We start from the raw sequence: 15,851 nt of genomic DNA, 5'->3' as shown, positions 1-15,851 counted from the left end.
GAATTCGAATACCGGAAGAAATTTCAGGGAATCGAATTTCGGGACATGCATGACTTGACCAACAAGGTGGACAGATATGCGTCCTTGTTGAAAGAGGAGATGCAGAATAAGACGGCCTCAAAGGGGACCTACTACAGGAATCCCATCGTCAGCTACGCCGAAGCAGACGGCTCCGCAGAGGCCGAGGGCGATGAGGTCGAGATGAGTTCGGCCGAAGTCAGCATAGACAAACCCTTCGTTTGCAGAGGGCTTGTTAAAACTGACAATAGCCGCACAAAGGTCCCCGATGCCAAGTTCGCGACCCGAGAAACGAAGGCATACACTTTTGATTTAACAAGGGCCGAGGCTATCTTCGACCTGCTGGTGGCCGAGAAGAAGGTAAAATTGTCCTTCGGCCATAAGACTCCGAAGCCCGAAGAGCTCAAAGGGAAAACGTTTTGCAAGTACCACAGTTCTTGGTCTCATAACACCAACAACTGCGTTGTCTTGCGAGATGTTATCCAGAAATTGATAGACGAGAAGAAGCTCCAGTTTCCGGAGAAGGCGGCCATGCAGGTCGACTCCAAGCCGTTCCCTCCACCTGTCATTAACATGGTCGACGCCCAACTCCCGGCCGGGGATAGAGGAGTTCGCGGTTCGGCGAAAGGAAAGGAGCCTTTGGCCGAACTTGAGCCGTCCCTTTGCGAACAATGCAAGTGTAAGATCGGCCAGCCCGGGCCGCAGGAGAACAAGAGGAAGGCCGCCGAGCCATCTCGAACGACCGTAAAAAGATTCGGTGGTCAGTACGGTCGACAGCCGACCAATAGAGCTGTTTTCAGCCGACTAGGGCCACAAAACCCCAGCGCCTCGGCCAGCCACGAAGAAGAGGCCGCCCCAAGGTTGATAAAAACTTTCAAACCACCAGTCATAAAGGATGACCGTTGGTACCATGCACGGCCTGGGGGCAGGGCCGAACCACTGACGAAAACCCAGCTGAGAAGAATGCAGAGGCAGGTTCAGCAGGCCAGGATGCAGACAACCGAGGTCGAGGGCTTCAAACGCCAAAAGAAAGTGGCAACTGCTGACGGGCTGTCATCCAAACCAGTTGTCTCCCCGGCCGTGAGAGCAGCCAGCACCAAGCCTTTGAGGTCGTGGCGCCCTAGGCAAGACGAAAGTCCCCGTGGTTCGTCGACCAATTCAGCCCAGCCAAAGGCCACGGTCATGGAGAGAACGGACGAAGGTGTCGTCGACATCTACCATGGGAGGGATCCCCCTTTTTCGGCCAACGGTTTGTCCTTCCTCAGAGAATTCCATAAGGACCATTCGGCCGTGGATCTGTACGGTATGACCCCTGAGAGCCGAGAAATCGTAGAATTGGCCCTTAAGAACACAAAGGCAGAAGCGCTCCTCATCACCAGCGGTTCTGACTCGGCCATTAAGGCCGTATACCAGGCGAACAGGGAGTCCAGAGCAAGATGCCTGCCAAGTTACCAGCCCAACCTCGGCGGATTAGAGGCTAAAATCCCCTTCAGCAGGGGCGATTTGGAATATCTCCGCCGGTACTTTGCTGTGACGCCGGCAGACACGTTCTTTGGTTTGACGACTGAGGAAAAGGGCCGAGTAAGCTGCCTAGACGATTACCTAGCAGCCAGGGACGCATTGGCAGAAGCTAGACGAGCCCTCAAAAAGGAGGTCGAAACCTCAGAACCCCCTGAGGTCAAAGCGTCCACAACCGATAGTCCGAGGGCCGTGAGGCTTATGGACGAGGGTTTCGGAGATCCTCTCTTCGGGCATGAGGCCGAGGACGACCCCACAATAGGAATCTCCGATGAAGAATATGAGGGAATCCTTGGGATGGTCGAGGAAACGGCTCTCGCCAAAGACGGCTCTGAGACTGAAGAAGAAGCCGGTAGGGGAAACCCGCAGGAGCCGGAGGAAGTCGGCATCAACATGGTCCTGGTGCTGCCATTCGAGTTTTCAGCCCCAGGGGGGCAGACCAGCGGCTTAGAGGATGACGTGCCCGAGGAGCAATTTGATCAGAGACCAAAAACTAAGGAGGAATTGTTGGCCGTAGCGTTTAACGAAGTAATACCAAGAGACGAGCCGAACAAATACCGGCACTTGAAGCCGTTGTATATCTCGGCTCACACAGAGGGTGTGCCCATATCCAAGGTTTTCGTTGACTGTGGGGCGACGGTCAACATCCTTCCCTATTCCTTAATGAGAAAGCTGGACAAATCGAAGGAGGACCTCATCCCCAGCGACGTGGTCATGAGTAGTTTTGTCGGCGATAAGTTAAAAACCATTGGCGTATTGCCCTTAAAGATTACCGTGGCCGATCAGACGAGGGTCGCGGCCTTCTACGTGGTCGAATCAAGCGTCAACTACAACGTATTACTCGGCCGTGATTGGATCCATCAATCTGGGTGTATACCGTCTTCCCTTTTCCAATTGTTATTCTTCTGGGATGGCCAAAAGGTGTCTACACACCCGGCCGACGAAAAACCTTTCGAGGCCAACGCCGTGCAAGCTCGGATTTACGACGACGATGTTGGATGGGTTGTCCTCACAGGCCACGATGCAAACGGCCGACCAACCAGAACGACGGCCCAGAAAGTGCTGGAGTTAGGCACCGAGAATATCCGACAGGATTCGGCGCGTGAAGTGTTGATCGACCTCACCAGTCTTTAAATGACAGACAAGGCCACTAAAGAGGAGGGGGCAGCGGCCGTGAGGGATTTGGTAGAGCGTCTGTTGGAACACTGGGCGGCGGAATCCTTACGGCCAAATTCACCAATCAACCTGATCGAATTCCTCCACGAAGCGGACGAAACGGACGCATTGACTTTGGACGACCTAGAAACGGCGCCCGCCGAAATGGAGGATGACTACCCTGAAGTCCAGGACCCTTTGTTAGAAATTAATGTAGGGTCCGAGGCCGAACCACGGCCTCTTTTTGTAAGCCATCTGTTGGATCCTAAGTTAGCAGCCGAGGTTATCGGCTTGCTTCATGAATATAAGGATTGTTTTGCTTGGGATTATCATGAGATGCCTTGGTTGCTAAGAAGTTTGGTCGAGCACGAATTAAGAATCAAGGAGGGGTTCAAGCCTTTCCAACAGCCGCCAAGGCGTTTCTCGACCGAGGTACAGCTTAGGGTCAAGGAGGAGATTGAACGGCTCCTTAAAGCCGGCTTCATACGAACGACCCGGTACGTTGAATGGCTGGCCAACATTGTACCAGTTTTGAAGAGGTCTGGGGCTTTGAGGGTTTGCACCGATTACCGAAATCTGAACCTCGCGACCCCTAAAGACGAATATCCCATTCCTATGTCAGATCTCCTGGTGGACGGAGCCGCAAAGCACGAACTCCTGTCTTTCATGGACGGCCATGCGGGTTACAACCAGATTTTTGTGGCCGAGGAAGATGTTCACAAAACAGCGTTCAGATGTCCAGGAGCAATCGGAACCTATGAGTGGGTGGTCATGTCGTTCGGCCTGAAAAATGCTGGCGCGACATACCAGAGAGCTATGAACCTTATTTTTCACGACCTTATAGGCCGAACCGTTGAAGTCTACATCGACGATATGGTTGTAAAGTCCCCATCCAGAGCCGACCATGTAGGACATCTTCGACAGGCTTTCGACCGGATGCGAGCGCACGGCCTAAAAATGAACCCGAAGAAATGTGCTTTTGGTGTCACCGCCGGGAAATTCCTCGGTTTCTTGGTTCACCAACGAGGAATCGAGGTAGATAAAAATAAGGCTACGGCCATTATGGCGGCCCCTCCGCCGAGGACTAAGAAGGAGCTCCAGTCCTTCCTCAGTAAGGTGAACTTTTTACGGCGTTTCATATCCAATCTGGCGGGAAAAATTCGGCCGTTGTCTCCCTTGCTCAAACTCAAAGACACTGAGCGGTTCGTATGGGGAGCAGAGCATCAGGTGGCCCTCGACGACATCAAGAAATATTTGTCCCAAAAGCCGGTCCTGATGCCGCCGAAAAGGGGGAAACCATTGAGGCTTTACATTTCGGCTTCAGAGGGCTCTATCGGCTGTCTGCTGGCTCAGAACAACGAGTCTGGGCGCGAACAAGCAGTGCACTATCTAAGCCGCACCCTCAACACGGCCGAATTGAACTATTCACCGATCGAAAAACTATGCCTAGCCCTTTATTTCGCGGCCACCAAGTTGCGGCATTATATGCTTCCTTCGGTTGTTCAAATCATCTCTAAGACCGATCTCATCAAATATATGCTTACCCGGCCGATCATACGCGGCCGAATTGGGAAGTGGACGATGGCATTGTCCGAATTTACCTTTCAATATGTGGCTAAGAAATCGGTTAAGGGTCAGGCTTTGGCTGATTTTCTGGCTCATCACCTGGCCCAGGGACAAGAAGAGGAGTTGGAGGTCGAGATCGGTATGGCCCGCATGGAAAAGAATTTTTGGACCATGTACTTTGACGGATCCAGCACCGAGGCCAGGTCAGGAGCCGGAGTTGTGATTGAATCTCCTCAAGGGCAGAAGTGGCAGTTCGCTTTCCAACTCGATTTCAAATGCACTAATAATCAAGCTGAGTACGAAGCGCTCATCATTGGTCTCGAGATTTTGAAAGAAATGAAGGCAACCCGTGTTTTGGTCTACGGCGACTCTCAGCTGGTGATTAACTAGTTAACTGGGGAATACCAATGCACGAGCGAGAATTTGGCCGTGTATTATGTGACGGTCCTCAACACGGCCGATGGATTTTCTAGAATTTCCTTTGTTCATATACCGCGCATCGAAAACGGCGAGGCCAATGAGATGGCCCAGGTAGCGTCTGGCGTAAACATCCCAAGCACTGACCATGATCTCGTGATAAGAATCGAGAGGCGTACCTTGCCAGCCTTGGCCGAGCGAGGAATGACAGCGCAAGTGTTTTCGGCCGACATCACCGACGAGATCGACACGGCCGAAGTCGACTGGCGCTACCCCATAGTGAAGTATCTGCATAACCCTTCTGGCAGCCATGAAAGGACTACACGGTTCCAAGCTCGGTGTTATTTGATTTATCAGAATGAGCTGTACCGAAAGGGATCAGATGGTTTGTTACTCCTATGTCCCAGTGTCGAGGACATCAAGGTCATCATGAATGAGTCTCAAGAGGGGATTTGTGGTGCTCACCAGTCTGGGGTCAAAATGAGGTGGTTGGTTCGGAGGCACGGCTATTACTGGCCGACCATTTTGAAAGATTGCATCGAGTATGCGAAGGGATGTATCAAGTGTCAAATCTATGGCCCCATACAAAGGGTACCGGTCGAAGCCTTTCACCTGGTTACCAAACCGTGGCCATTCAGAGGGTGGGCCGTGGATATCATCGGCAAAATCCATCCGGCCGCATCCAACCAACACGCTTGGATTTTTGGTGGCTACAGACTATTTCACCAAATGGGTCGAGGCCGAGTCCTATCGGTCGATATCCAGCGCACAGGTGGTCAAATTCTTTGACAATCACATCGTTCATCGGTTCGGTATTCCAGAAACTATCACGGCCGACAACGGCCCGGTATTCGCATCAGCCGAGACACGGGAGTACACCGAAAGAATGGGGATCAAATTGATCCACTCAACACCTTACTACCCTCAATCTAACGGACAGGCCGAGGCAAGTAACAAAGTAATCAAGGGCATCCTAGAGAAGATGATCGAGGAAAAACCTAGGGCGTGGCACGACTTACTCCCCGAAGCTCTTTAGGCTTACCGAACCTCAAAGCGGTCAGCCACGGGCACATCTCCTTACGCCTTAACCTACGGTCACGACGCCATCGTCCCGATGGAGTTAAAGGTCCGGTCTCTCCGTGTGGCCGAGCAGCCTGAGCGTGAAGGGGGGGTTATGCACAAGCCATGGCTCAGGAGTTGGAAGATTTGGAGCAATCTAGACTCGATGCCTATAACCTGATGCAGGCACAAAAGCAAATCGCAGCGAGGGCCTACAACAAAAGGGTTAAGCAAAAAGCTTTCACCGAAGGCGACCTAGTATGGCGAGCCGTACTTCCTATTGGGACAAAGGACCCTCGGTTTGGCAAATTTTCGCCCAACTGGGAAGGACCGTTCATTATCGAACGAATTCTTGGCCGAGGTGCATTTCAGTTAAAAGATAGAGATGGGGAATGGCACAACTTGCCGATCAACAGCCAATATTTGAAGAGGTATATCCCGTCATTATGGGAGACGGCCGCAGAAAGGTTGTTGTTAATAATATGTTAACTCGCAATTGTACGGGGCAATTAGTAGTATAGCAAGACAAGTACGAGGTCGTACCCACGAAGACTGAGAATTTCAAATTAGTTATGTACTTTAGATTACCAAATTCAAGAAGTTAGGAAGTTAAATCTAAAACAGAATTTAAAGCAAGAGTGAGTTTGAAAACAAATGCAGCAAGATTAAAATGAACTTTGAAGTGAGAATGCTTGTGATTATAGAAAGAAATGAACAAACTGAAATTGCAACGGAAAGCAAGTAAACAAAAGTAACAAAGGGTGGTTTTGAAAGTTAAAACACAGGTTTGGAGACTAGGGCATTCGATTCACCATAACAATTCAATTCTGGGTTATAAAGATTCAAGTAACAAGTCTAATTCAGATTCAAAGATTGATTCTAGCTAAAGTATGATTAGGCCATGGTGTTTGGTCCTAACCTTGTGTTCCTAATTCCCTAATTTGATCATTTGTTGTCTAACCTAAAATTAAGCATTAGGAACCCATTAAGCATAGAAGAACATTTTAAACAACCAAGTATGTATCTAATCCCTGTTGTCGAATGTCCATACATACTCTTCCTATTCATAGTTCAATTCGAATTAAAGCATGGTGTATACTCTTAATTCAAACCAAGATAGTTAACAAACAAGTTCTAATGGTGATCAATCATTCAAACAAGCATGTTAACTTATAAGCATAATGAATAAGAACATGAATCATGAATCAAACTTGAAACTCCAAACTTATAAACCCAGAATATTCATGTTAGGTTACATCGAAGCCCTAGTTATGGATTTAGCTACTCATAATGGAAAAGAGACTTGAACAGAAATGAGAAAACATAATGAATGCAATAAGAGTAGAAAAACCCTTTTTCTGAAGTTCTTGTGGTGTCCAAGGCTTCTCCAAGTGCTTCTCCACTTCTAATGCTTCTCCAAGAGCTTCCCCACTTCTAGAAAGATGTATGAAGGATATGGAGGTGATTTGGGATGAGTTTGAGTGAGTGGTGATGGCTAAGGAAGATGAAATTCGTAGGGAAATGGAAGAGAAGTTTGCTGGAGTTGTTTTGGTGATTGTTGGAGTGTTTGAGGATGGTTGGAGTGAATTGTGGGGGTTGTGAATCTCAGGATTTGTTGTGTCTTGAATGTGGAATGGATGTGGTATTTATAGGGAGAGGGGAGTGATAAATCTGAATTCAATATGGCTAATGCATACAACACTTGCATTATAAAAGATGAATTGGTTGATGCACTTCACTAATGCATACAACACTTGCATTATAAAATCTGAATTGGTTGATGCACTTCAGCAATAAATCCCACCAGCAGCCCTAGCTCATCTTCATGTCACCATGACCAAGCTTCCAACCAGCTACAATAGCTCATGCCTAGCTCACCATGACCAAGCTTCCAACCAGCTCATCCTGAGGTCAGCATGACCAGCAACTTCAAGGGCTTACAACTTGGGCTAGGGTGAATCAAATGAAGACTTTAAGATGTCCATTGTGAAGTTCAGAATGTGTATGATCCAACCACACAAGTATTGGCCCAATCCAAGCTCGGAGGAGGAAGTTAAGGCCGAAACAAATTGCTAACTCAGTTTGCTCGCTGACAAAATCCATCCTGAGCATGGTTCTGTGTTTGCTAGGTGACGGACTCCAGATTTATCCAATGGTTCTGAATTTTGGATATGTTATAGTACACACCCATTGGAACAACTTTCATGAATAATGTTGCCTCATCCGAGCTATGTAGGTTGCTGAAACAAAGCTTGCAATATGACCTACGGAACTGGACTGGCAGGGGGCTGTAGCCAAAATGAGTTTGTCTTTAAGCTCTTCTTCTCTTCATCCAAATTAGGCCTTAACATGCATGAATTGCATGAATTATGCTCTCTTGCTCTTTTGGCCTACAAAACACACAAAGGGAGGCAAATAACTCAAAATTATAAGAAACTAAGCAAAAGAAGTAAGTAAATTGGGCATGTATATGTATGAAATTATGAGCTTAACACACCCCCAAACTTAGATTTTGCTAGTCCTCGAGCAAAACAAAAGAGAAACAAAGATAAAAACAAAACAAGAAGTTAACTAGACCACTTTCGTAGGTAACTCGATTGCATTGAGCGTATGCAACAAGCCTTTAAACCTCTAGGCATCCCTAGTAGGAGGAGTTGTGTCTCCTGAGGGTTTAACAGATACGATACCCACAAACGTTTTTCTAACTCTACAAAACAAAATGGTTAGAAAAACAACTTTGAAATCAACTAATGAAAATGAAAGAAAGTTTTAGTCATACCTTCAACACCATAGAGTTGCCAAGATAGGTCATCAATCAGTGTGTACAAGTGGAAGCTATAGCTCAAAGGCACACAGTTTCAAAGCAAGCACACTCAAACCTTGAATAGAGAACATGCTTCGACTCTAATTCTCACAGATAACACTCAATCACTCAGAACCTATGTTTTAATTCTCTCAAGAAAGCATAAGTGAGTGTATGAAATAGAAGCACAAATTTGGTTAGATCTCATGAAAGGAATTAAATACTAAGAATAGAGATACACACATACTTACCAGCACCCATGAATACATCCTCAAAGATCAGCTAGGTCTTTCACAATGTTGTAATGAAAGGCTAAGGTTTAGGGGAAATGGAAGAATTGGAAGGAAAAACAAATAACTTAAGAACATACCAAGGTTGCATGCTTCATTAATCTGCAAGGCATCATTGATTTAGATTGGCATGGCAGCAAACTTCATGGTATCACCTGGCATGGACTTTATTTTTCACACTTAGATCAAATCGAAACACTTTCATCTTCGTTGATTTGATCTGCATCTTCATTAACTTCATTGCACAGATTCACACCAAATTTCATTTAGGTACACGGCAGCAACTTCCTTGCATCAAACTTTATCTTGGCACACCTTGGTATATTTCTAAGTTATAGGGTATGGCTACAAGAGGTTAAGTATCTCAGATTGAGATACAAAGGTAGGGAAAATGATGAGGGTGATAAAAGAAAAGGCTTTGAGTGTTTGGCTTCAAGAGGGCTAATGGAACACACATATGGGTAGGGTGAAAAGAAAGCATATAGAATGGTTATACACACATAGCCTAGCATCACTTCAATGAGTTCATTCATGAATGAGAGCAAGCATATGATATCTGCAAAAGAGAATCATCCTTAGTATTCGATCAAAATGAAATGATGAGATCAATTAGAGTGAATTGAAGAAAATAAGTATGGATGAGAAATAGAACACTTTAAACCCTCTCAAGAAAGCAATTAGGCTCGATATAGCTCACTAGGGTAGTCTCCACTATTTTCCTTCAAGAATTTGAGCATGGTACTTTAGCCACCAGAATTCTAAGAGCCAAAGCTTTGTGAAGTGCAAAATTCTGATATGAAAACCTCAATGGCAGCTCCATAGCATCGATTGTATGACATTTAGAAAAAAAAAATTAGTGACAAATGAACGAAAATTGAAACACAAATGAATGAAATTTGAAAACCTTCCCCCCAGACCTGAATTAAACATTGTCCTCAATGTGAAAGCATACAAAAGATGATTGAGAACAAACAAATGATAAAGGGAAAAGTTTAGAAGAAGGTTTAGGAAAAAAAAAAAATGAATATATAAGCAACTCATGGATGACCAGTTAAGGGCCTCAGAAAACACAGCCAGGGGATCCGGGAAGGTTGGAGGGGTCACAATGGTCCCGCTTAAAACCCAAACTTCTTAGACACCGAAGGTGTCGCCTAAAGAACTCCTAGACACTGTATTGACGGAGGTGCTCACTGGGGTTACCAAAAGTTAGCTTATATGAATTTTTTTTTTTTCTTGTTTTTTTTGTTTTTTATTTTTTAAATTTTTAAATTTATTTATTTATAAAAAGGAACAGAAACTTAAAAATAAAAACAAAACAAGTAAAGAGAAAGGATTGAAATGCTTCCCCTTGATGCGATTAGGTCGATTGCTACCAAGCACCTTCTTCTTGAACACATGGGTTGCCTCCCAAGAAGCGCCTTAGTTACTGTCTTGGCAAGACATTGTGCAATCAGCTAAGTTGATGGTACGAAGGGAAGTTGATCTACCACATGGCCAGTTTGGATGCCAACTGAAACTCCCTCATAGAATGGCTTTAAACGTTGTCCATTTACTTTGAAAGTCGAGCCATCTTTAGGGTTTTGAATCTCCACAGCTCCATAGGGAGAAACATTGACCACGGTGAATGGGCCTTGCCATCTAGACTTCAATTTTCCTGGAAAGAGACGCAAACGTGAGTTAAACAAAAGAACTGACATACCTTTGGAGAACTCTTTCCGTTGAATGTTTCTGTCATGGTAACTCTTGGTTCGTTCTTTGTAAAGCTTTGCATTCTCATAAGACTCATGTCTAATTTCTTCCAATTCATTGAGCTGAAACTTTCTTGCATGGCCTACCTTGTCTAGATCAAAATTTAACTTCTTGATGGCCCAAAAAGCATTGTGTTCAAGCTCCATTGGCAGGTGACAAGCTTTCCCAAACACAAGACGATAAGGGCTCATTCCAATGGGAGTCTTATATGCAGTCCTATAAGCCCATAATGAATCATTGAGCTTAGCTGCCCAATCTTTCCTTGTATTGTTCACCACCTTCTCCAGGATGTGCTTAATTTCTCTATTGCTTATTTCCACTTGACCAGAAGTTTGCGGATGATATGGTGTAGAGACTCGATGGGTGATGTTGTACTTCTTCATGAGTGCTTCGAATGGCTTGTTACAGAAGTGGCTGCCTCCATCACTAATGACAGCCCTTGGAGTACCAAACCTTGTGAAAATATTATCCTTCAAGAACTTCAGCACCACCTTATAATCATTGGTTTTGGTGGCTATGGCTTCCACCCATTTAGACACATAATCAACAGCAACAAGTATGTAAGTATAACCAAAGGAAGATGGGAATGGTCCCATGAAATCAATACCCCACACATCGAAGAGCTCCACAACAAGTATGTTATTCAATGGCATTTCATTCCTGCGACTTATGTTCCCCATCCTTTGGCACCTATCACACTTAACACAAAAATTAAATGCATCTTTAAATAGAGTGGGCCAAAAGAAACCAGATTGCAGAATTTTAAGTGCTGTTTTCTTAGCTCCAAAGTGACCTCCACAGGCCAATTCGTGGCTATGCCTAAGTATGCTTTCTTGCTCTTCTTCTGGAACACATCTTCTGATGAGTTGATCCGGGCAATGCTTGAATAAGAAAGGTTCATCCCATACATAATGTTTCACCATGGAAAAGAACTTCTTCTTATCCTGAGAAGTTAGATCATTTCTAAGAACACCACAAGCAAGATAATTAACAAAATCAGCATACCATGGCTCTTTGACTTGGGCAGCATATAGTTGTTCATCAGGGAAAGTCTCATTCAAGGGTAGCACAGCTCCTCCTTTTTCTTCAACCACAATTCTGCTCAAATGATCAGCTACCACATTCTCACATCCCTTCTTATCTCGAATCTCCAAATCGAATTCTTGCAGCAAGAGAATCCATCTAATCAAGCGTGGTTTGGCATCCTTCTTAGTGAGCAAGTATCTAAGGGCTGCATGGTCAGAATAAACAATTACTTTAGAACCAACAAGGTAAGAACGAAATTTTTCTAAAGCAAAAACCACAGCAAGCAACTCCTTCTCTGTTGTGGAGTAGTTTATTTGAGCATCATTCAAGGTCCGGCTAGCATAATGAATCACATGGGGTAGCTTGTTCTTCTTTTGACCTAAAACTGCACCAATAGCAAAGTCAGAGGCATCACACATTATTTCAAATGGTAAAGACCAATCCGGAGCTATGATAATAGGGGCTGAAGTTAGCTCCCTCTTCAAGGTAGAAAAAGCTTCTATGCAAGCTTCATTAAACTCAAAAACAGCATCCTTAGCAAGGAGATTACACAATGGCCTTGTAATGCTTGAGAAATTTTTGATGAACCTTCTATAGAATCCAGCATGACCTAGAAAGCTTCTAATTCCTTTAACAGAGGTAGGGGGTGGAAGATTTGAGATGAGATCGATCTTGGCTTTATCCACTTCGATTCCCTTGCTTGAAATCACATGGCCTAGCACAATGCCTTGTCTCACCATGAAGTGACACTTCTCCCAATTCAAAATCAGATTTGTTTCCTGGCATCTTTTAAGCACTAGAGACAAGTGGTGAAGACAATTATCAAAAGAGGAACCAAAAACTGAAAAATCATCCATAAATACCTCAATGAATCGTTCCACCATATCTGAAAAGATTGACATCATGCATCTTTGGAAAGTTGCTGGGGCATTGCACAAACCGAATGGCATCCTTCTATAAGCAAACGTACCAAATGGGCATGTGAATGTGGTTTTCTCTTGGTCTTCCGGAGCAATGGGAATTTGATTATAACCTGAAAAACCATCAAGAAAACAATAGTAAGCATGGCCAGATAAACGTTCAAGCATTTGATCAATAAAAGGTAAGGGGAAATGATCTTTTCTAGTGGATGTGTTCAACTTCCTGTAATCAATGCAAACTCTCCAACCAGTGACAGTTCGTGTAGGAACTAGCTCATTCTTCTCATTCTTCACAACGGTGATTCCGGACTTCTTTGGAACAACTTGCACAGGGCTCACCCACTTAGAATCTGAAATTGGGTAGATGATTCCTACATCGAGTAGCTTTAAAACTTCAGCTCTAACCACCTCTTTCATGTTGGGATTTAGCCTCCTTTGGGCATCACGAGATGGTTTGCTGTCTTCTTCCATTAAAATCCGGTGCATGCACATGCTTGGACTAATTCCTTTGATGTCTGCTATGGTCCACCCAATGGCTGTTTTATGCTCTTTTAGAACTTTAATTAAGCTCTCTTCTTCATGTGAGGAGAGACCTGCAGCAATTATAACAGGGAGAGTTTCGTTAGCACCCAAATATGTATATTTAAGATTATTGGGAAGAGGTTTAAGTTCTAGCTTTGGTGGGATGACAATGGATGGCTCCAATTTCGTGGATGATGGTCCAAGAGGCTCGATTGGTGGCCTAAAGGATGGTGGGTATGGCGGAAACACTTCTAAGGCAGCCACCACTTCTTGGAACTCCGGTTCACAAAGATCTTCCTCTTCTTGTGTTAAGACAGCTTCTAGAGCATCATTAGACTTTCTCTGCAAAATTTTGGAAGAAACCTCATGATCCACAACATCAATTGAAAAGCAAGAATCAAGAGAGATAGAAGGTTGAGATAGAGCATTAAGCATTTTAAATTCAACAGTTTCACCCAAAACAGTCATGGAGAGGGTGCTATCTTTCACTTTGATGATTGTGTCTGCAGTGGCCATGAATGGTCTGCCTAGGAGAATGGGATCAACACGATCTCCATTTGGATTGTCTTCCATGTCCATCACTACAAAATCAGCAGGGAGAATTAGTGTATTAACTTGAACTAGAATATCTTCTACAATACCTTTTGGATATTTTATAGAATGATCAGCTAGTTCAAGTCGCATTGAAGTCTTCTTCATCCCTTCTAAGCCAAGCTCTTGATAAACTGAATATGGCAAAACATTGATGCTTGCTCCCAAGTCCAACATGGCTCTTCCAACCTTCTTGCCTCCAATGTTAATGGGAATGTCAAAGCTGCCAGGATCATCTAGTTTTGGTGGAAGCTTCCTTTGCAATACAGCACTTACATTCTGGTCGAGCTTTACTCCTTCATTTGGAGCGAAATTGAGCTTGTGAGTTTTCAAGTCCTTGATGAATTTTCCATATGCAGGAATCTGTTCAATAAGATCAAGCAAAGGCAAATTGATATTAACTTTACTCAAAATATCATAAATCTCTTTAAAAGCCTTATCTTGCTTTGCTTTCTTAAGACGGCCTGGAAATGGAATCTGTGGAACATATGGAGCGGGTGGCACGTATCTATCTTCTTGAAGATGTGGTGGCACAAATTTGTCATCCCTTTTATGCAATTGGAATTGATCGGATTTCTGAGAATCTGATTTGGCCTTAGGAGCAGATTGAGAAGTTTTGAGTTGTTCTCCTTCCGTAGCCATGGTCTCCTCGTCTTTATCTTCTACAATCACAACATCATTTGAAAGATTAGAATCATCTTTATTATCAATGATCTTACCTGATCTGAGCACATGAATGGCCTTGGCTTCTGGGTTCTTTGGATTGATCTCAGTTTGGCTTGGCCATTTCCCAGGCACTCTTTGAGTTATTTCAGCAGCTATTTGGCCTAATTGGACTTCCAATTTGGAGATGGCAGCTTGTGTAGTTTGCTGAAAATTGGATTGGTTGATTGCCATCTGCTTCACTATATATTCCAATGATGATGATGATTGTTGTGGCCTTTGGAATGAAGGGGGATTTGCTTGATTCTGGGTATTTCTCCATGAAAAGTTTGGATGATTCCTCCAACCTGGATTATAACTTTGAGAGTATGGATCATTTCTTGGACCTTGGTTGTAGGAATTTACCAACTTAGCTTGCTCTTGCACAAATTCTGGATATCCAGCCCCAAGTGGACAAGCTGTGGTAGCATGGTCATGAGATTCACAAATGCTACACACTTCCTTCGGAGGGCTTCTTGAGTTTAATGCAAGAAGAGCATCTAGCTTTTGTTCCAGTTTTGAAATCTGCACACTAGAAGCATCATTAGAACCACTAATAACACGTTTACCTCTTGTATCCGTATGTTGGGTCTCCATTGCTATCTCCTCAAAGAGTTCGTACGTTTCTTCTGGAGTTTTGGTTTTAAAAGAACCACCTGCAAAATTGGTGACTATATTATGACTAGAAGGGGTTAGTCCTTTATAAAACATACGCATTTGAAGCTTCAATGGAATCCCATGATGAGGACATTGGTTGAGCAACCCATTGAATTTCTCCCATGCTTCACAAAACGATTCATCATCTTGCTGTGCAAATAACAAGATCTTGTCCCTAAGCATGTCGGTCTTTTGCGTGGAGAAGTATTTTTCCAGGAACTTCTTTTGAATGGCAGACCATGTAGTGAGTGAACCAGGCTTCAAAGAATTCAACCAATACTTCGCCTTATCCTTTAAAGTGTATGGAAACACTCTCATTCGAAGTTGATCTTCTGTCACACCTGTCAAGGGAAAAGAACTCACAACATTAAAAATATCCTTTATATGAGTCAATGGATCTTCATTAGGTAAACCATAAAAGGAAGGCAGCATATTAAGATGAGAAGATTTAAGCTCATAATTTCGAGCTACAGTGGGCAGCAAAATGCTTGAAGGAGATGCTGGAATTGTTGGGATATCAAGTTCTCCCATGAACTCAATGGCAGCCATCATTTCTTCTTCTTCTTGGTCTGAACTTGCTTCCGAATTTGAAAGTGAAGAACCGGGAAGTTCAGTGTGGAGTGCAAGACTTGTAAATGTAGCAAGAGCTTGCTCTTTTGCAGTTGACAACTCCCTTTCTAGACGATTCTGAATTTCAGAGGTCACTCGTCTGGGTTGCAATGATGGTCCTGCGTTCAAAGATCTAGAACGTTGGAACGAAGACCTCACTTGTTCAAGTAATGGATTTTTAGACATAAACTACCTGAAACAGAAAATTAGATTAATTAGAAACACTAAAAAGAATAGGGTAACCTTGGG

General features: G+C 44.2%; 1 non-coding gene across 1 annotated transcript; it reads left to right on the top strand.

Annotated features, from left to right (window-relative positions):
• Positions 1-15,069: 15,069 nt before the first annotated feature.
• Positions 15,070-15,176, top strand: LOC148294958 (small nucleolar RNA R71). The gene has a single exon (XR_015835641.1). It is a non-coding gene; the product is annotated as a small nucleolar RNA R71 (small nucleolar RNA).
• Positions 15,177-15,851: the final 675 nt, after the last annotated feature.

Source organism: Prunus avium, chromosome 4 (genome assembly GCF_965620075.1).
Source record: "Prunus avium chromosome 4, drPruAviu1.hap1.1, whole genome shotgun sequence".
Lineage (NCBI taxonomy): Eukaryota > Viridiplantae > Streptophyta > Magnoliopsida > Rosales > Rosaceae > Prunus > Prunus avium.
This window is presented reverse-complemented; position numbering and strand designations above follow the sequence as displayed.